Here is a 22,216-nt window from a genome sequence, read left to right as displayed (position 1 = left end):
AATCAAACTTCTAAGAAACGTGTTGATGCTGAATAGACGGGCATTTGCAGAATTGTAATGCGAGCCTCATCTTTCCCAGCACCAAGATAATCACGGTAATGCAGGGACCCAAGATAGTATGAAATATTGCAGACAGAGAAGGAAATGAATGCCTGTAGTTTTTCAGCACGTGTGCACCAACGCTTTATCTGTTCCACAAGCTGGCCAAATTCAGAATAAGGGGCAACTCCCCTATCCAAGGGAGAGAATTTATTTCAAAAAGGTACCATAGGATGTCCCCTACCTTAGACTTTTTTTGACTAATCTCAGATTATAGGTATCTGGGAACCACACTTGGTTGCCCCCCACCCATCCCCCACCGTGGGTGCCAATTTAGTATGCAGAGGATTCCATGAACAAAATGCCCCTAGGACTCCAAAGGATTCCCTGCAAGCTTGCAGAACAGAGGCTTTACTGGCCAATCATATAAATGCACAAGAGGGTAGGTCTGTATAGGGGCTCCAGCAAACTAACCAAAGACTAAGCAGGGCGTTGTATATTCTCCCCATCACAGAGGTTCCAAGAGTTCAGTGAAGGACATGTCATAACTTCTCTCTATAATTAGTAGACAACGCCGATAGACGAAAAAGGGTAAATAAAAACACATTTGCGACATGGTGAAAGTCTCAAAAAATCTATGTTGTAATCGGACAACACGAGGAAGGTATCACAAAGAACCCTTCACCTTTCTCCTATGCAGTGTGCTCACAGGTCTCCCGTTGGTTTCTCTGTATGTGAAGGTTCTGAAGAACCGGGTTTTAGAAGCCAGCGGCGCCAGGGGCACGCCCAAAGTCTTCGGGTTCTCCTGTCTTAGAATACAGAGACACAGGATACTTCTCGGTGACGTCAAAGATCAAATTTATTGGCTGCAACCAGGAACAGAAGTCTACGAAGTACGGCACAAGTAGGTTCGCTAGAGACTGCTCAATTTTCGTATTACGAGACATCGTCTTTTATGCTAAAAATCACATTCCTGACAAACACTCATTATTTACGAATTGTCCAATCATAGATAACATTGCAAAAGGTATCGCATGACGACAAACCCACTTTTCAGTAGTCCAGCCCACCATCAATTACACGGGAAAGCCCAACATTCTTGCTCGGACAGGCCGGACAAACCCATAATAAGAGACCACAACCCAAACCATAAACAGACCATAAAAGAAGGAACAGAAACAGATATGAAACAAGATAAAGGGGTGTGTGCGTGTACATAAACTCAACAATGTCCGGAGGAGGAGCTACGCTGGCAAACAAGATGGCTGCTTAGGCTCCCGGCTCCGCCGACCTCCGTATCCCGCCACAAGATCCTGTACATTATCCTGATTCTACGCCCAGCCCCTGTGTGTATGAACTGTTCCTCACTCCGATGGTGAAATCCGGAAACTTTTATCGGCTGGTTTGACGTAGCTACATCGTGTTGAAGATTGTGGTCTACTCCAGCGGTGAAGCTGGGGCCTCGAGTATCTGCGAAGCCAGGCTGCAGTGCAACAACATTGGCTGAGAGACCCAGGCAGGGTCCGGTCAATCGTAGTGGAGGCTTCTCTTACGCCCGAATTTGGCGGCGATGGTTTTCTTGGCTCAATATTGATGGAGGAGTGATTTTGCTTGCTGCTGACTGTGGGTGGGGGTCCCCGTCCCGCGGACCCAGTATTGGTCCCTGCCGGGGTTCGGTGAGTCGGGGCCCCGGCCTGCGGCGTTAAGCCAGGTGAACGCGGCTGCAGATAACGACGGATCACCCTCCACATTTGCCCTTTCGTGATCCTGTTCGTACCCCCCGGAGATGCCAGATTCACCCGGGGAGGTGATTGTGATTAGTATCGGGAATGAGACTATGGATCAAACGGTGCCTGAGCCATCGCTGAGGTCAATATTGGCAGAAATTTGGGCGTTTCACTCACAAGTGGATGTTTTATTGAACAAATTGGATGCAAGCCTATCTGAGATTCTGCTTGTGGTACCGGACCCTGCCCCATTGTTGGAACGGCAATCTGCGGCCATTCAAGCCGCGGCCATTTTGACTCCGTGCGAGGACCTCGTGGGGAAGCAAGTATTGAAACCATCGGATGATGCCTTGGAAGATGGTGTTCCCGAGATCATGAGTGTACCACTGAACCTTCCATCACTATGGACGTTGGAGGTATCGAAAGGCGTTCCGCCCCCGGAGACTTGTGTTGTAGACTCTTCTCTCATCTTGGAGTCGTCTTCTCCCTTCTTGGGGATTTTGCGACTCCGGGGCAAGATACATCAGGACTATCCATCTAGGAGAAGGAGACTGTGCGTCTGAAGTTCTCGTGGACTTACTATCTACGAGTGGTAACGGATTGACTCTCGATGACTCCCTTCTCCTCTGTGACTCCTTTGTGTGCTTTTGGGTCTCGCTGGGGGGTGTTTGTGTGCTGGTTCGGAAGGGTCAAGGTTAAGATCCATTAGATCGGACGGATTGAACTGGCTAGTACGGATATTGGATCTGCAATTGTTGGATTTAAGAGGCTGGGCGGTGTATCACGGTGCCCCCTAATTTCTTTTATAAGGGTCGTTCTACATCGGTCTTCTTGCGACAGGGGGTGTCTGTCTCTGGCGGGTGGATCAAAGGGGCTGGGAGCACATACAGATATGCCCTCCTAAATTCTTTTTCCTACTTTTAGGGCTTTAGTTACTTGGGGCGACAGGCACGCTGCTAGTGGGGTTAGGCTGTAGCCTTCTGCAGGGGTGCAGAGTGGGGGGGTTGGAGTTTTTTTTTAATTTTGTCTTTATTATTTTCTATGGCCTTTTTCTTCCTTTCCTTTCTTTCCTTTAGGATCAGTATAGCTCACGAATTATTCTGATTTTTACAGTGTTCTGGAGTTTAGTGCTCATGCTTCTTACGTCATCCGGATTTCCAGGTGGGCAGGCCCTGAGAACTGGCGCTTACGAAAATGTATATTGTATTGTTGTTTACTCAGATTCATATGCTTTGGCGCCAGAGTCCCAATTATAGCTGTTCTTAGGTGTATATCCTGTCTCTTGGTCTGTCCCCGCATACTTTTGTTTGACTGTATGGCACCTGATCCATCTATTCAGATAATATAAAATAAAACCTCTATTATCCTTTGACTTATTTAAGCGTTCTAATACAAGTTCTATCCTGAAACGCTGCCGAACCTCAGGGTTGTCGGCTGATGAGCTGTGTCGTACCGTGATATAATGGGTCCTAATTCTGTTTAGCGGCCGGCCCCGGCGGTTGTAGGCCCATGCTTGTATTTTATGAATGCTGCAATTAAGAAAAAAAGGCTTTTTCGGCCGTAGTCATCGGCCTATGTGAGGTCAACCACAAAATGGCTGCCGTGCACAAAATGGAACCAGAGGGTTCAGAACGAAATCCCTAAATACGTAGTGAATCCATCGATCGAACATGACGAAAACACTCGTACTTGCCGCACTAGCCATTTACGGTTTGCTACTATCAAATTCGTAACGAAACCATGACCTTTATGAAACGGGTTCAGAATTCATGGAACCTCAGACCCACCTTTTGCCCTTACATAGGCAATAACCTAAACTCACGTCAATCTGAATCCAGGTCTATATTCATCAGATCATCAAGATGTTGCTGGAGCATCATCCTATTACTTAGAAACTCTCTCTGGACAGGTCTCCTTGCACACGTAGTAGCACAAAGGCCACATATAGCAGGAGCACACTGTACACAAAGACAGAACAGGAAAAGAATAGCTAAAGCCATTCCAATGATCATCAGAATCTTCCATCCCCAAGTGGATAACAATCCCCAAAACCATCCCATTAACGACCAATCTCCTTCGTCCACATGTATAGACTCGGTGATCTTATGTAGCTTGGAAATGGCCTGGTACACTGTCGGAGCATTGTCTGGAATGAAAACGCAGCAGCTCGATTGAATCAATTTACATACCCCTCCTCTATCTGCAAGTATAACGTCTAACGCAACTCGATTCTGCAACGTCATAAGACGATCCGATCGGAGCTCAGCAGTCAAATTACTAAGGGTACCGGCAGTCTCAACTATGGTGGACTCAACCACTCTCGTCAATTGCAGTATGTTCCTACTGTTGACCATAGGTCCCCAAAATGGCAGAAAACCCTTCAGAAAATCTTCCAATTCTTGTCCTGCAGTATCTTCCTTACTTAAGACACCTCTAGCAATTCTTGTCCTGTGGTAATCTGCTGCAGCAGTTTACGTAGGGGGCAACAGAAACGAAACATAACATGTTCCCGAAAAATCAGGGGGCAACCATGTATATGCTCTATCATGACAGACAAAATATGTACCCTTAGCTGCTAAAAACGTTGGGGACATCTGGGACGCAAAAACATATGTCTCAGTGCAAACACTCTTCCTTAGCTGAGCTCTCGGATTCTTGCCATTACCTTGCAGACAAATATGACCACGATGGGGTACAATCCAAATCGGAGAAGATCTTTTCCCTCGCTGGTTTTCACTCAGACTAACACCATATCCAGTCACGTTCCATCCAATATAAGCTAGTGTCTCATCTTTCGGGATAGTTTCATAGGAATTAATTCCTCTTATCAGGTCTACTATTCCCTTCACTAGAGCACTATTCCTCGGATTATCTTTCACAGAACGCAGGGGGTAAACTTCACGGGCATAAATGAACATCGTTCTATACGCCCACACAGAACCATTATAGCTGAATGGCAGGACCAGGTAAGGAATACCCTTATCCGTAGTATGAGGCATAAGACCACACACCCAACAATTAGTGGTGTTCACTACTAACTGATGCTGATGCAGAAGTTGAACAAAGGAGTTATTAACGAATTCCAATCTTCTAATGGATTCATGTTCGGGCAAAGGATGAAAAGAATGCGAAGAAATAGTAGGAAAAGACATAGGTTGTGTGGTGGGTGCAAACGTCACTTGAAAAGAGAAAATTACATATGCCACCAAAAACATCGTCATGCTAAGTAGCATTAAAAGACACTTTATGAGAAAACATTTGCTACTCATTATTCTACATAGTCTCGTCTTAAAGTTCATTTCTTCAACAACTCTCTCAATCTGAAAAAACTCCATCCTCTACCCGTGCTGTTCGCGGCAGTTGGTTCTCTTCTGCTCAGGTGTACGTCTGAATGTCCCAGGAACCGCCCTAGAACAAACCAGAACTGTCGACCTTGTGTCTACCAGCTGTACACTCTAAGTCTTTGTATCGCGACTCTACAGCTGAACCCGGATGGCGGTTCGAAAAACAACAATAGATCAAAACAGTTTCTCAGATGAGAGAGCGTAGTTTCAAAAATAGCAAGAAAAGAATTATTTTATTTGTCCATCGACTCTCGGTCATAAATTATAGCGGCCTTTACCAGGTAATGTCTGATCACGAAACAACAACTCAGGCTCAGTAGTGTTCAATCGGACAGATGAAGGCACAGCTTCTTGCAAAATGTCGTCGTTCTCACGCTCAGAGCTTGTCCCAATCAAACGTGCATCGCTGAACGGAATGAACTTCGGCACAGTCTCAGAATCACCAACACCCTCCTGGACCCACTGGTCATATGGCAGAGGCAAAGAACCCCTCTTACAATGTACGCCGTGGATCCAGTTCTTTTTGCCGTGAACTCTCACTATGGTACGCATCGCCAACAGGACCTGAAAGGGCCCAGTCCAGCGGGGCTGATCATTCTTTGTCCGCTGAAAATTCCGCACTAGAATCCACGAGCCAGGATCGATGTCGTGTCCTGGATCTTCAGATGCTTGTGGCAATGTATCGTGAACCTGTTAGCCGTCAAATAGTACAAATAATCAATCAGCATAGGATGTTCAATCTTGCTAAACTTTGTCGGCCTCGGCACTCTCCATATGTTTGCCGGGCGATCAAAAACAAACAATCTCGTAAGGACTAAGTCCCACTCGAGAATGTACTGTAGTTCTGGTTGACAAAAGTGCCAATGGCAAAGCATCGGGCCATTGGAGACCAGAGCTCGCCTGAATCTTGGCTAGTTTCAGTTTTAAGGTGCCATTGTATCATTTGACTAAACCAGCTGATTGGGGGTGATTTGCAGCATGGAATTTCTGCCTGATGCCTAAACCTTCACATACTCTCTTCATGACTTGACCCACAAATTCTCTCCCATTATCACTCCACACCATCCTTGACAAACCGAATCTAGGGAAAAATTCCTTGAGTAGGGCTTTAGCTGTGGACAAGGCAGTATTATCTTTCAGGGGGTATGCTTCTACCCATCTCGAAAAGGCACAAACAACCACAAGGACGTATTTCAGGTTATTACATCTCTCCATATGGATAAAATCTAATTGCAACACCTCAAACGGATACATCGGAGGCGCAAAGTGACCAGCTGGAGTTAGAGTTCCCTTGCCAGGATTATGCATCAGACAAACCATACAATTCTTGACCAGATTCTCCGCACACTTTGGAATTCCAGCATTCTGCCATACTGGAGCCAGCAATTTACAAAACCCTTTAGCACTAATGTGAGCCATTCCATGCGCCATTGTAACCACTGCAAGCACATACGCATCAGGTAACAACCATCGCTGATGCTCTGACAACTCAATCCAACAACCAGTCGAATCCAATTTTCCCGTACTCTCTCTCTCCATACATTCAATTCTTTCTCCGTAGCTTCAGCCTGAATTGACTTCACACTCTCTATCGTATCTTCACACATTCCTCTATCCGGAACCCATCTTGCTGGACCCGCAACATACATTCGTCTCATCACATCTTTCGCCACATCTTTCGCAACTTCATACGCAAAAGCATTACCACGACCAACGTCATCGGTAACCTTCTTATGTGCACTGCATTTCACGTTCGCAACTTGCATCGGTAACGTAAGTGCCTCAAGAAGTTCATTCACCAACTGACCATACTGAATTTTCGTACCATGAGACGTAAGGAACCCACGTTCCTTCCATAAGCACCCAAAACTATGGTCCACACCAAACGCATACTGGCTATCGGTATACACAGTCACTCGCTTTCCTTTCGACAACACACACGCTCTTGTCAGTGCAATCAACTCTGCTGCTTGAGCTGAATTTTGTGGGATACGTGCAGCTTCAACAAGTCGTATCACCATTCGGAAGCTTGAAACATGAACCATCTACCCATAAAGTACCATTACACTTCGCAAGAGGAGTATCTTTCAGATCGATTCTACCCTTCGTTTCTTCCTCTGTCCTAAGAAAGCAATCATGCTGTTCCTGAACATCTGTCTCTACAGAAATCTGCAACAACGTAGCTGGATTCAACGTGTTGCATCGCTTTACATGCACATGACTCGCCAAAAATGTCAACTCGTAACCTGACAATCGAGCACTAGTCAAGTGCTGTGTCTTGGTCCTATTTAACAAGGTATCCACTGCATGTGGAACCATCACAATCTGATTCACACAAAAAGTATCCAGGAGTCAAAAACACACTCTAATCACAGACAACCGTTGGCATGACAAAAGGAGGGATTGTGAACTAAATATAATTAGATTGAACTAAGACAACACGCAATACCATATAAACAAATGCACGTGCGACACATACCCAAGGTGAGAATTTTCCCATCAGTTGTCGATCTGTTCCACCACTTTTACATCATTTGGGTCCTCCTTACTTAGGAGTTAGTGTGCACACAGTCACACAAGTTGGAAAAGAGGACTGTGAGAGTAAGAAGACTCTACGCTTTATCTAATGAGTGGGGTCGGTGTGATGTTACAACTGAAAAAAGCAGTGCAAGTGAGATAATTAGTGAAGTGAATAAAATTAGGTGAGACTGAGTAGAAGTAGAAGCTTTAATGTTTTCTCTCAGCTCCCTAAACATAAAAACAATAGTGAGATAGCAGATTTGACAGAATATCCGCTCAGCGAGTGGTCAACATGTTTCTGCATACGAGGAAAAGTGCCTCTGCATTCATCAGGACCTAGGTGTTGCTACTGCTGTTAAATATAGTGCAAAAATAATGATAAAAAGGAATCATATCACCTGTTCGTCAGGTACAGATCCTCCGCCACAATCTAAGAGTAGTCATGTCAACGAGAAAAGAAAGTGAGAAGAAACAAACATATTTTGAAAAAATACACTCATCAGTAGTGTTATTTCTGTGATCATGTCGTTGCATTTAGTTAGCATGATATCACTCACCCAAATTCTGTGGGGGTAGCGCCTCACCTCACCTGGCTGCAGCTCAGGTAATTGAGGAGCACCGCTCTGTTAAGAAAAGACACACAATTGTAAAAACATTCCACCGTTTATCCCATAGGGAAGTAAAATCCACATTAATAACTAAAATAATGAGACACCTAGAATGGTATATAGTGTCGAAATTAGGGCCATACATCCATGGGCCTGGTTGCCAGAACGGTTGGAAATTATTTTGACTGAAGTTGTAAGAATTTCCTCTTCATCCTCTTCTGTTACCACGTCCCCTGAACGAGTTGGTACCATTACCATGTTGCGACGTATCAGAGTCACTTGAATTGTCATCGGAGCTCGAGGTGGCATAGGTGGAGCCACCTCGGCGTCCGTTGTGATTAAATGATGGAGCCACATAAGAATCACTAGTGTAAGGGTAGACCTTTTCAGTAGAGAATCTAGCTAAATCTTTATTAGACTTCTCTAATTTAGAGAAAAGAATCGATTCCTTTAATTCATTGTTCTTTTTGTTATTTTCGTCTTGTCCAGTTTTAAAAAGTGTCGATTTTATAGTGGCTTTTATTTTTCCTTCGAGTAACTGTATTTCCACCAGTATTTTATCAGCAACACGTTTAACGGTTTTTTAATGAGGACTAGCCAGTCCCTCGTGCACCGCCAGGCAATCATTGACCAATCTTTGAGGAACTCCTTATCATCCAAGAAAAGTCTTGGTGCGTTGGTCACAATTAGTCCTGTCGGTGCACAGTTACCGCGTAAATACTCTGCCATAGTAATACCATGGACTATAGTCCTAGAATGTGATTTTTTTAACAAGATCTTGTTCCACCCATAATCATTATTGCTCACTGCAATGGGGATACAGTCCAATAAGCTAGGGTTTTCCTCAAGAATATTCTGTACTTCAGCGTCTTCAAAAGCTAAACCACAGTTTGTGGCCATTTTAATAATAAAACAACAAATTTACCTGATTCAAGAGTCAGAAGTTAAGAAATCAAATGAGATGATGATATCCCTGCAGGACTCTTCTAAGTAGTGTGTGTTTTTTTACCATCACAATCAACATATTATCCATCACCAAGCCAGCAGACTGTCGAATAGAAACAGCTGCTGCCGCTGTAGCTCTCAAACAACTCGGCAACGCTCTAGCTACCGGATCCAAAGTCAACGAGAAATACGCACATGGACGTTGTTTATCGCCGAACTGCTGTGTCAGGACTGACAATGCACATCCCTCTCCCTCGTGAACATAGAATGTAAATGGCTTACTGTAGTCGGGAGTACCCAACACAGGAGCCGAACACAACGCATCACGCAATTCAGTGAAAAATTTGGAATCCATTGCCTACAGTATGAAGTAATACCCAAGAAAGCACGCACTTCTCTCTGTGTAGTTGGCACTTTCATTTTCGCAATCGCTTGAATTCGTTCTGGGGTCAATCTTCTCTCCTTCGATAAGAGATGACCTAAGTAGGTCACTTCTTGTCAACAATACTGCAACTTCGAAAGTGACACTTTATGATGAAGGTCAGACAAATGTCGCAACAAAGAAAGAGTAGCTTCTTTACAAATCTCCTCATCAGCAGTGACTAACAAATCGTCGACATACTGAATAAGAGCAGTACCATCAGGCAAGACAATCGTATCAAGCTGTGTTTTCAAAGCCGGACTATAGATGGATGGACTTTCACAATAGCCTGAGGATCGCGCTTAAACCGGAAACTTCGGCCTCCTAAAGAGAAGCCAAAAATATCTCTACTCTCCTCGGCAATCGGGATGCTGAAGAAAGCATTCTTCAGATTAATCACCGAAAACCAGGTAGCAGAAGCAGGAATCATAGTCAGCAAAGCAGTAATATCCGGAACAGGAAATTGCGGTACAACAATCTTGTTCACTTCGCGAAGATCGATCACAAACCTATACACAGGCGGTTGAGAAGAATCAGTATGTTTCAAAACAGGCAAAACCGGACTATTGCACACATTACCTCTCGTTTCCTCATTCACACCTCTCTCAATTAGATCATAACTGATTGCTAAAAGCGCTTTTTCACCATCACTAGAAATCCTATATTGTGGAATACGTGGCAATCTAGCATTTGCTTTCAGCGTTACAACATATGGTGGAATCTCCAAAAGACCCACATCATTAGGACCAGTAGCCCAAAGAGTATCAGGGAGAGAACACATTTTCAAAAGGAAGTCGATCTTTAGACAAATACATCGGAGAGATCAGTCTCTTACCCAATGTAAGCTGTACTCCTGAAGGAGAACAATGTAGTGTTGCATACAATCTTTTCAACAAATCCAATCCCAACAAATTCTCACCACAACCTGTCGTTAGAATGAGGGATGCTTCAAAGTCACAAGGTCCAACAGAAAGAGACAAAGGACTAGAAACCGGATTACAAACTGGGGCGCCAGAAAAACCTACCGAAACATTGGTTAAGCCAGACAAAGGTGCGCCAGGGAGTTTAGAGTGCATGATAGAACTCTTTGCTGCACCAGTATCCAACAGAAAAGGCTCTGACACACCTGATGTAAGCACTTCAACATAAGGTCCACTCTGATCTACTGGAACCGACACAACTCTCTCTCTTTGTCTATGGCTGTCCTATGAATCATTACCGTCAACATTCTCACCCTCAACATAGTAGTCGTCAGCATAGTACTGAGTCGACCTACCAGACGCAACATTCTGTTGATCAAAACAAGTCATAGAATTCTGTGGAGTGGAGGAAAGGATCGTGCATTCTGGGGGAACACACCACGTCCTCTACCTCTAGGAGCTTGCTGAACACCTCGACCTCTCACACCAGAAGCACCATTCGTACGCTGTAACAGAACTGGACAACTATTCTTAAAGTGGCCCTCTTCTTTACAATACGCACACTGATTAGGGCCTACAGGAAAAGGCTGTTGAGAAGGCTCGGACCTTTGCGAACCTCTTTGAAACTGCTGAGGTTGCTGATATTCACGCTGATTATTACGAGGCGGATACGCTTGTTGCAAAAGAACCTTTGTCTTTAAATCTTTAGTCTTTGTCTACTTTCTCTTTCTCGTCCTTATCCCTATTCTCGTAATATTGTGCAGTAGCCAATATCTGCGCTGACGAAGAAACAGCCCATGAACTCTCTGAATCCTTCAACTTAGTACACAACTCGGGAAGCAAGTTATGCACAAACTTATCCACGAACAACCATTGGCCACCTTCCGTACTCGTATCTTGACCACTATGGTCGATAAACATCGCTTCAAACCTAGTGAAGAAATCAGACACACTTTCATCTTTCTTCTGCTTGCATGCAGACAACTTATCTCAATTCACACGCATAGCAGGCATCAAAGTCTTCATATGATTAATGATCCTACCAGGGAGTTCTGCAACTAAAGCTTCAGGTTTATCTCCTCCACCTTGAAGACCATCTGCAGCAGTAATGTTAGCCCATGTATCACCTAACTCTTGCGCATGATCCACATGACGAATCGTTCCCCAAAAGGGTTGAGGAACCACATTCCCAAACAACATATCTATATCAGCTAAATTCATAATGCATACGTCGGCTGTCTGTGACAACTCCTTATAATACCCTGTAGGATTCTTTCGGGGATCAGGTAGAGTCTGCTTAAGGGCCAAAACTTCAGCTCGCTTCCACAGAACATGTCCTCAAACACGCTGAAAAAGAGCATCTACAGCTGCAATACCAGCATTAGCATTGGCCTGAACTGCTTCTTTCCATACCGGAGGAACCTCTCTCATAGGATACTGTCGCACTTTTCTCCTAACAGAAGAATCAGGCTCAAACAACGAATGAGAAGGACGCACACTCCTAAACGAAAGCAACGTCGCAACTGCTTTTTCAACTTTGAGACCCACTATTGTTCCTTTCGCAAACTCGGACTGTACACAAAACAACTCTGATGGAGTCTGTCCCAACTCACCATCTTCCCATTCCTCACGGAGGAAAGTACACATGATGTCGAAGACATACCTCTGCTTTGGTGCTTCCCATTGACAGAAGACATCCATAACCGACTAAATCATATCTCGAAGAATTAGTAACCCATTTACGAGCCAAATGATCCAACACTACCCGCTCTTCGGGACCAGGCAACTGGCTACGCAACTGTTTACGCGCAGAAGCAGGGGTCATACTCAATGACCCAAAGAAAGGAGACAAAAGACCAGTAACAGTATCAGTCATTCTCTGACGAACAGAAGGAGAAGCTGCCATAAGGACAGGAGGCAAAGCAGGTTGAGACAAAGCATACGTAGAAGTAGTAGCAGAAGGAGTAGCAGAAGAAGTAGGAAATACAGGAGAAAAAGTCATAGGAATTGGTGACTGAACTGATAGCAAAGTCGACGGCCCTTAAGAAGGCTGCACCAAAGGAGTAGGAACCAACTGAAGAGGAGCTGGCGGTTGAACAACAACAGGAGGCAAAGCAACTGGAGGTTGCGGAACTAAAGGTTGCGGAGGGGCTGTAGCACTCTGCACATAAGGGGGTGGTGAACTCAACAAATGTGACATCAAAGGATCCTTTTCAGGGTCCTTCGTTGCACCCTGTTGAAGAGGTGGCAAAGCTGGATAACATTTATCAATGGCCATTTTACGTTGCCTGCAACTGCTCACTCGCTTGTTCTTCTTCATTATCTTTAAACTGTATAGCAGCCTGCATTATCGATATACCCTTCTCTCTTATTTCTTTTCGCTAGTTTAATTTCTCTCTGTTTGGCTTCCTTTCGCCAGAGGCGAAAAGAGTCGAACATCGCCGGCCGGGCTTTCTTCTTAAATAGTTTAACTTCCAGATTATCTAAAATCTCTGTGTCATAGCTACCATATTGGGGCCATTTCAGAACACAGTCTTTCCTAGTGTATCGGACCAATACTTCATTATACGTAATAGGGCCCACGCCATGTTTAGAATAGAGCTCATAAGTCGGAGTTCCAACCGGAGGTATCGGACACGAGTCTTCCAATCGGGAATCCCGGTTACAACCACAACAAAATATCTTACCAAGTTTGCTAAGACTAGGCATCTTCGCTCTCTAATCTCAAACTTCAAGGGATTACCAAACTCGATAGTCTCGCAAATATACGAGTCCCTCGGCTTTGGCACTTGCAAGTTCCAAATCAAAGATCCCGAAGGATACCCAAAAACTAAGGACTGGGAGCGACCCACTTATACTTAACTGAAGTATCGATCTCGTCACCAGAAGACCCGTCTATCGTCTCGCTCTACAAATCGTCTCAAAGGGTCCAAGACAGGGCGACAGTCAGGGCAGCAGTCCTTCGTAGCCGTCGGAAAGCGGGGAAGACTCGCAGCAAAAACCTTCAGTCCACGTTCGACATGCCGGGGTCGATGAAGTGGGGGCCGTCCTCCAGAATTTCCTCACGAAGCCCCTCACGATCTTCAGGCTTGGACCGGTACCACAGAAGTCGCCCCACATTGGGCGCCAACTGAAGAACCGGGTTTTAGAACCCAGCGGCGCCAGGGGCATGCCCAAAGACTTCGGGTTCACCTGTCTTAGAATACAGAGACACTGGATACTTCTCAGTGACGTCAAAGATCAAAATTATTGGCTGCAACCAGGAACAGAAGTCTACGAAGTACGACACAAGTAGGTTCGCTAGAGACTGCTCAATTTTCGTATTGCGAGACATCGTCTTTTATGCAAAAAATCACATTCCTGACCAACACCCATTATTTACGAATTGTCCAATCATAGGTAACATTGCAAAAGGTATCGCATGACGACAAACCCACTTTTCAGTTGTCCAGCCCACCATCAATTACACGGGAAAGCCCAACATTCTTGCTCCGACAGGCCGGACAAACCCATAATAAGAGACCACAACCCAAACCATAAACAGACCATAAAAGAAGGAACAGAAACAGATGTGAAACAAGATAAAGGGGTGTGTGCGTGTACAATAAACTCAACAATGTCCTGCTCTTTGATCTCTATCTCGATCAGCTACCGAACAAGGAACTGGCTTAGCAAGGTTAGCTTCAGGCAACGAGGTCAATTCGCTCAGGTCATCTAAAAGTCAGTTAACATGTACGTGTCCAAAGGCTTGTTCGGCCGTAGACATCGGCCTATGTGAGGTCAACCACGAAATGGCTGCCATGCACAAAATGGAACCAGAGGTTTCAGAACGAAATCCCTAAATACGTAGTGAATCCATCGATTGAACATGACGAAAACACTCGTACTTGCCGCACTAGCCATTTACGGTTCGCTACTATCAAATTCGTAACGAAACCATGACCTTTATTAAACGGGTTCAGAATTTACGGAACCTCAGTTCATAAGCAATAATATCTTTGTGGTCGGTCGCAGTCCATCGCAGTATAACAATTTCCTTTTCTATTTGAAGCAGACGAAACATATGGATTTTACTGTTGCACAGTTAAAGAAAATTGTGAAATTGTGGCGCTTGCTTTCCAAGATGTAGTAAGAGTTGGTCATTAGTATTATACATACATGAGAAACTTAGACGGGAATACAAAATGACAATTATAAGAAATGTTCCACTCATGGGGTCTAAGTAGGCAAACAGGCCTGAGTAAATGAACAAGTGTATTAAAAAAAATCAAAAATCAAGAGTAAGTGAAAATCCCATAATGAACTATTTGGACTTTTATTGCTACCCTGAATTATCAGGTACAAAATACAGGAGTGTGACCCATATACCTAATCAGGACTGGGTAAGGAAGATGCAGTCAAAAAACAGTGTCCCAATAGGTAATCATGAACAGTCAATTAAATATGCATGCATATCGCATTGCTAGCAAGGAAAAAGGAGAACACTCTTTGAATTTAAGACAAGGTAGTAAATCATCTTGTTTTATAATGTAAATTCATGGTCGGTATTATACAGTTATAAGCAGCACTGCATAAACTGAATTAGGTGACAACCATAGAAAAACTTGGTGCTCTACAAAAAGTGACTTTGGTGAAAGTGGCGACGAAAGTGGGGGAGTAAACAGCAGAAGCGGCGCACTGTAGAAAGGTGCAAGTAATCTACAGTGGGTGGCTCGGATCATGTGACAAAGTGGAATCACAGATAAAAGATTTCATTTCCATTATTTGAACCACATTAGAAAAGTACGCCTATTAATAAGCTGTAGAGTCGACGGCGTTTCGATCCACGCTAGTAAGGGTCGTCATCAGGACTGGGCTATCTTGCTTGGGGCGTGCTGGAAAGGTGCTTAAGTTGGGGGCGATCAAAGGTGATCGTCAGGCAATGAATTTCAACCTGCACGTGGGCAAGGTATTGGAGGGCTGGGCGGTCGTCTGTGATCCGCCGAAAACCTGCACGAGTCCTTAGATCTTCGTGCCGGTGCTGGAATCAATCCTGAGGTCTGGTGAACGAGACCTCTTAATTGACTGTTCATGATTACCTATTGGGACACTGTTTTTTGACTGCACCCTGAATTATCAATCATGTATGTAAAAAAAAAAAAAAAAGAAACACACCAGTGCTACAGTGCAATGGCAACACACACCGGGTGGATGTTGAGTGAGCTCAGACTTCTAATAAGTCCCATTTCTGATTGGGGGAAATGGCCTGAATATAGGACTGGGCTGTCGTCCCACAGGGTTTAGTAAGACACTCGTACATTAAACTGGGTCAACCACAAAATAAATCCTTTCATACCAGACAACGTACAGTGTGAAAGTATTCCAAGCACAGAGTATTACCATTAACTCCTTCGACGCTCATGACGAGCTCAGCTCGTCATGATGTTCACCTCCATACACTCATGACGAGCTGAGCTCGTCATGAACAATGGGAATACATAAGTGCCAGCACAGGAGGAAAATAACACTAGCATCGATGGTGTTAAGAGCAATGAATATCAAAACGTTCATTAATCACACTTTTGGAAGGAGACCTCACAGTAGTACTCTTGTGCTTCCCACACAGTAACAGAATTCCCAAAAGGTAAACAATGGATAGGAGAGATTACTTGACTCGAAGTGAAATGAGGTACATCATTCAACACAAAAATACTACTTCAACTAACAATTTAAAAGCTAACATTAACAACAAATTGTTAGCAATTATCACTTAGTGAATGTAATGTTTTGAAAATCTCTGAAATAAATGGTTTATATTGGTGTTCATTATGTGGAAAATATACATCAGTGCGTTTCCTCGTCTAAGCGGCTAAAAGTAAAGGTGTGATGAGTTTGCTGGATAAAATTATTACAGAAGAGGCGGAAGATGGCTGACAAGTCAAGTTGTTGATGGTGGTGCAGTACTTACACTGGTATTGAAAATGTAGAGGATATCAGTTCTTGCCAACTTGTAACAGTGCTATCCCAATTAATGTTTTTCCAAATAAAACCTATAGAAATGTCTCCCATATCAATTAGTTAAAATTTACCTGCCCTTAATTCTTATACTTTAGTTAAGTTCATGGTCTCAAACCATAAAGTCACAAAAAGAGCCTGTATTTGCTGTGATCACTGTTTAAAGAGATATGTATTAATACCTGCAGACACATAGTTTAAAATGTCACAGGGTTAACCTGTGACATTATACTCTGAATTAGATTGCAATGAGTGATATATATATATTTTTTTAAGAGTATTTCAAATAAGAAGTATGTACTCCTATGCTTTGAAACACGCCTACTGTATGCGAGACCATAGTATAATAAATCCTAGCAAAGCAAGTAAGTCTGGTGTTGGATGTCAAGTTTCAAGTTTTATTTTTTATTAGCGTAGATACTTAAAACCATTGCTTCTTATTGTAACGTGAAAATTGTCATTATTATTAGCAATTTTAAGAGAAAGATAAAAGGGGATTTATTAAAAATTAGTTAAAATTAAATCAAATCAGTTGATCTGTCATATTCAAATGCAGGATTTAGTAATTAATACATTAACTTAGCAACTTTTACCCTTATTACGTTTAGGCAGTAATATTGCTCTGCCCGGTGTTAGTGAGGTGTGCCTGTCGCTATTGTGGCATTTTCTTCTCCATCTGCCTCAAAAACTTTACCAGGTGACAGTTCGGCTGCGTGTCCTTAGGTGCAAAACACGCCAGCACCACTTGCCTCCTCGTGCGGATACCTCTATATTTAAAAAGTGGTTTTAAAAACAGTTTTCGATCTTGTCTCAGTTCTTTCTAAGTGCAGAGAAGGTGCAGCATGTGTTCCTGCGCTGTGCCGCCCAAGCGGCAGGTGGAGCCTTATTGACTTTTCAGCTAGTGCAGAAAGTGCTTTGGGCATGGTAGAAGGCCATGTCAGTACTTTAGGAATTGGATTTTAGTGGATCTGGCAAACCCCAGGGCTATTTATTTTTGGGCAGCTAGAGTGGAATAGGTGCTCAGAGTCATCCGGCCATGTGTCCTCTTGGATAAGGCTGCTTTGTCCTCAATCCAGGACAGGCCCTTTACTATTTTCTTTGCTATTTATTTATTTATTTATTTTTTATTTTTTTTTTAAAGACAGTGACTGGTAGGTGTTTCCCAGAGCTCAATAAGCCCTACCTACGGTGGTCAGAATTGCTTGTTGATATTTTGCAGCAGGTGATGACGATTTATGTTGTAGTTCTGACCACAAGCACCAATTGAGAGTTCCTGATTTTGATTTCCGTATTTTGTCCCAAAAGATGGCTATCGCGCCTAGTCTTGTGAGGGTCTGTTTCAGAACACTGAACTCAAGCCTTATCTGTGCCGGAGAGACTCTTTGTGGTAAGCCAAAGATTATCCTCTATGCTTTTGCAACCGTGCCATCTAGGAGCTTGGAGTCCCTGCCCCTCTGTGCCTCACTACCATACGCTATTGTAGATAGGAGTTTTGTCTGTATTACTTCAGCTAATGGGGCAAGTGAGGGGCCACTCAGCTTAGAGTTGAGATTTCTTAATGAGACTGCAAGGACTATTCACTTCCTCTTGAGCTATTCACTTACTCTTGATGGAGTCCCTTTGGGCTGTGAAATGCCCATCTTTGTTGATGATCACTCCTAGATATTTTTATTCTGTTGCTGAGTCTATGCGGGTAGAACCCCAAAACCAGACTGATGTTTTCTTAGAGTTCTTTTTGATTGTCATGGTTTTCTCCAAGTTGATGTTCAGGTTGTTTGCCTCTGAGTATTTGAAAGTTGTATTAAGAAGATGCTTTAAGCCCACCTTCGTTTGACTAATTAGAACTAAGTAATCTGCATAGAGTAGGCTTGAAATGCTAGGTTCCCTAACCTTGGAGAGTGCGAGTTGCTAGAATTTAATAGCAGGATACGGTCTGCAAGGAACAGATTAAAAAGGGTCGGCCACATCGCCGGGAGCTGGAAAAATGATTGGGGGCCCCCGCTCTCTGCATGGAGGAATGGTCTAGATTTTAACATGGGGTTTGAACAGCTCATCTTCGTTTCCCGTGGCTGTCCGCGGAAGCACTATAAAATATGGAAGAGGTGGGCGGACTACAGAGGATTGTGGCTGGTTCCCCCGAGTGAGTTGAATGAACCCTCTGGAGATTGATGTGAGAGGGGCTGTCAGTGGGGTTGGGTCCTGCTTGGCATGGATACTCCCGAGAGGCACGGGCCAGGGGGAGGACTCTGTTCCGGGTGCTCCTCTGGGTAGATGTGGCTTGCTATGTATGATTCATTGGTATCTCATGCATTGAGCTAGGTGGTCATAAGCGCAACCTGGGGTGGGTTAATTGGCTCGCCGGACTCAGTTCTCTGGTGGAGGAACTGGTTTCTCTGTTTAGCCTAAGGCCCGCTTGAACTTCATATATTGCTGTGGCAGTGGCCTCTGGGGTGCAGAGCCCTGCGCCATTAGATGGGCACTTTGAACGAGATTTTTATTGGGTAAGAATGTATTTCCTTTATTTTGGTGCCTAACTCAGATGCCCACAGAGAAATAAGGCTGACACTGCTACATGTTTTGTTGTCCATTTATAAGTAGGCTGAGCCAAGGGGGTGGGGGTTGGGTTTTGTTTCCTTTTTAGGTTCCTTATACGTTAATTGAGCACTGATATATAGTCACAGTACAACTGGAAGATATGTCTGATTTATGCATGATGTGCTGCCCTCAGACTCAAGGTACTAAAATGTAATTCATGTCTAGGTCTCCTCGTGGATCTGCATTCTATCTTGTCACAATTCCGTCGGAGGGATGCAGTCTGCTTAGGTACTGTAATGTTTTTCCAGCAATAAAATATGTTTTTTTAATTAAAAAAGGGTCGGGCCACCACACAACCTTGCTTGAGACCTTTCATTGCCAGTATCAGTCTCGAAAGAGTTGACCCATCCCCCAGTTTTACTTGAATCCGGGTCTCGGTGTGCAGGTTGATTAAAAGATTGAGCAATGTCTAGGGGTAAGTCCGGCTGTAAGCATGTTGACGTTGTCAATGCTCGTTTTGTTTTGGTAAAAAGTTATTGCTGTGAAAGTTGTTGGGACCTAGTCAATCTGAGGGGGCTGGGGGGTGGGAAGAGGGGACAATTGGCTAAAAGCTAAAATATATTTGATAAATCATATAGTCAGTAAATTAGCCTATAGCTTACATAGCGCAAACCAAATCCTTTAATATATATTCTATTCAAGAGTATTTGTAAAGCAAATGGCTACCCACCCGATCTCCCAGCACAAAGATCGCCTGCAGATAACATTCCAGTCCACCAATTTAATTGACAAGGGCACCTTTCAGGAGTTTTTCGAAATGTTAATTCAGACTCTGTTTTTCTTATATGCTGTGACAAGGAATTCCAGAGTTTTGGGGGGCAGAAATGAAAAGGGCCATCCTCCACTCCATGCTCCCTTTATCTTTGGTATATCAAACAGTTGCTGGCTGGTGGAGCACGGCTTTTTAGTTGGATCATGGGCTGTTAATATCATATTTGTATCATCTCTGGGCCCCTTCTTATACATGGCTCGGTGAGCGACAGAGTCTTAAAGTAAATTCTTTTGAATATTGGGAGCCAGTGCAAGTTTTCCAGAGCCTTGGTAACCGACTGGTGTTTGAGAATGTTCAATAGTATGCGGGCTGCAGCATTCTGTGTGACTTGTAGCCTTTTTATGACTGTCTTGGGGCTTCCCAAATATAGGGAGTTCCCATATTTCAATCGTGAGATGAACAGTCCTTTTACTACCATGCTGCTGGATGGTTCAAGAAGCCAGCTCAATAACTTTCTTAAAGACTTTAATAGGCCAAAACAGGTTAACACTATTTTTTTTGCCTGTGTTGCCATCAATAGGTTGCGTCTAGGCTCTAGACCTCTACCTTGGGTGTAGGTTGTTTGTCCATAGAATGTGGGCAATTGAGCTCTATCCACCTAGCAGGGTTATTGCCTACCACCAAGACTTCGCCTTTCTCCCCATTTTGCTTTAAACTGCTGGTTGACATCCAGTCACAACATTTTTAGGAAGTTATTGAGCTGGTTGGAAGATCTGGTCATTTGATGAAAGATTAAGAAAATAATTTGGGTGTCATCAGCATAGGATATCGATAAAAGACCATGAGCCTTTATAATCTCTTTCAGATGAAGGACATATAGGTTGAACAAAGTGGGGCTCAATGAGGACCCCTATGGTACTCCACATCCTAGGGAGTAACTTTCTGAAAATACAGTCTCCTCACAGACTTGGAATGTTGTTCTATCAAGGAACGAGAATAGCTTTTTTAGAGTTATCCCTGCCTCTTACAGTCTTTTTACTAGCATTGGGTGGAAGACAGTGTCAAAACCTGCACTCAAGTACAACAGGATTAGGGAAGCTGCCCACCCCCTTCATCCAGGATGGCTCTAAATTCTTCTGTGGTTGCAAGCAGGGCTGTTCCTGTGCTGCTACCCAGTCTAAAGACTGTCTGAGACATATGTAAGATGTCACTTGTCTCTACAATATTGCAAAAGGTTTCGGTTAACAAATTTCTCTAGATTTTACTAGAACCTGGGAGGAGGGAGATCAGGTGATAATGTTCACACTTTTAAACATGATGTCTGGAGGAGCATGATCCAGTGGAGAGACCATTTTGTGAATTTGAGGATCTCCAGGGTATCTTCTTGGCTGATTTCTGGGAACATGCTTAATTCTTCATGCCACTGTTGGGGGGCTGACTGCTTCTTTCACATCTCCAAGTGTAAGGAGGAGATTATTGACCTTCTCCAAAAAAAGACTTCTAGACTAAGAGTGTTGCATCTTGAATCTGAGGGAGGGGGCCGGGTGTGCTTTGTTTGGGCTTCCTAATACTGTTCAGAAGGAGTTAGTAGCATTGCTTTTAAGTAAAATAATTGACTCTAGCTTTCCTGATAGAGCAGAGTTGTTCTTTCACGTTGTGATAGTCATTTGAAGCACTGAGTATTCATAGGTTAGATTCGTTTTTTTAGGAGGATGGTGGTGTGTTTATAATGATTTCCTGTACATGCTAAATTAAAGTTATAGTCTAGAATAGGAGCAGACCAGAAAGAAGACAGAAGATGGGAGAAGAGATTTACAGAGAGAAAAAGAGGAAGGTCTGGAGAATGACAGGAGGAGGGCGTAAGATGCCTCAATTACAACACATGTGTCTAAAGTATCTTCCATTCACATATGTATATTTCCTATTCCCGTCGATCTTGGTTACATTCCCTTCTGGTCATATCCATTATAGAACGTTTATAGATGAAAAGTGAGGCTTGAAATTCAACTGTGGTGAGCTTTCTTCTCTGGCTTTGGCGTCTCTGTAATAATGCTTCCGCGTTGTTCAATCTGGAGCTCTAATGTCTCATTTTATTCAATTTTCACAGTAGATTCACGAAACCCTTAAGTGTCATATGTGATACTTTGAGACCCGATATATTGCGGTGGGGCGCCTGGTCCTTGGGTACAATTTCCAATCGTAAAGACATGGGAATGGCCCCTAGTCTAATTTTTCGTGTGAAGACGGGGTAAAAATGTTGGTAGACGAACACATATATATTGCATATAATAGGTGAACATTTAAAAACTACGCAATATACCAGCTGATATATAAACTAAACATTCACCTCTATTAACGTATCAAAAACTAAAAGCACAGCCATGCGAATCA

General features: G+C 43.6%; 1 protein-coding gene across 2 annotated transcripts in view; it reads right to left on the bottom strand.

Moving 5' to 3' along the window:
- ZCCHC14 (zinc finger CCHC-type containing 14) overlaps positions 1 to 22,216 on the bottom strand; it is a 749,748-nt gene that overhangs the window by 725,993 nt on the left and 1,539 nt on the right. The window lies entirely within an intron of this gene.

This window comes from Lissotriton vulgaris, chromosome 12 (genome assembly GCF_964263255.1).
Source record: "Lissotriton vulgaris chromosome 12, aLisVul1.2, whole genome shotgun sequence".
Classification (NCBI taxonomy): Eukaryota; Metazoa; Chordata; class Amphibia; order Caudata; family Salamandridae; genus Lissotriton; species Lissotriton vulgaris.
The sequence above is the reverse complement of the archived record's forward strand: the minus strand, read 5'-3'. Positions and strand labels throughout refer to the sequence as shown.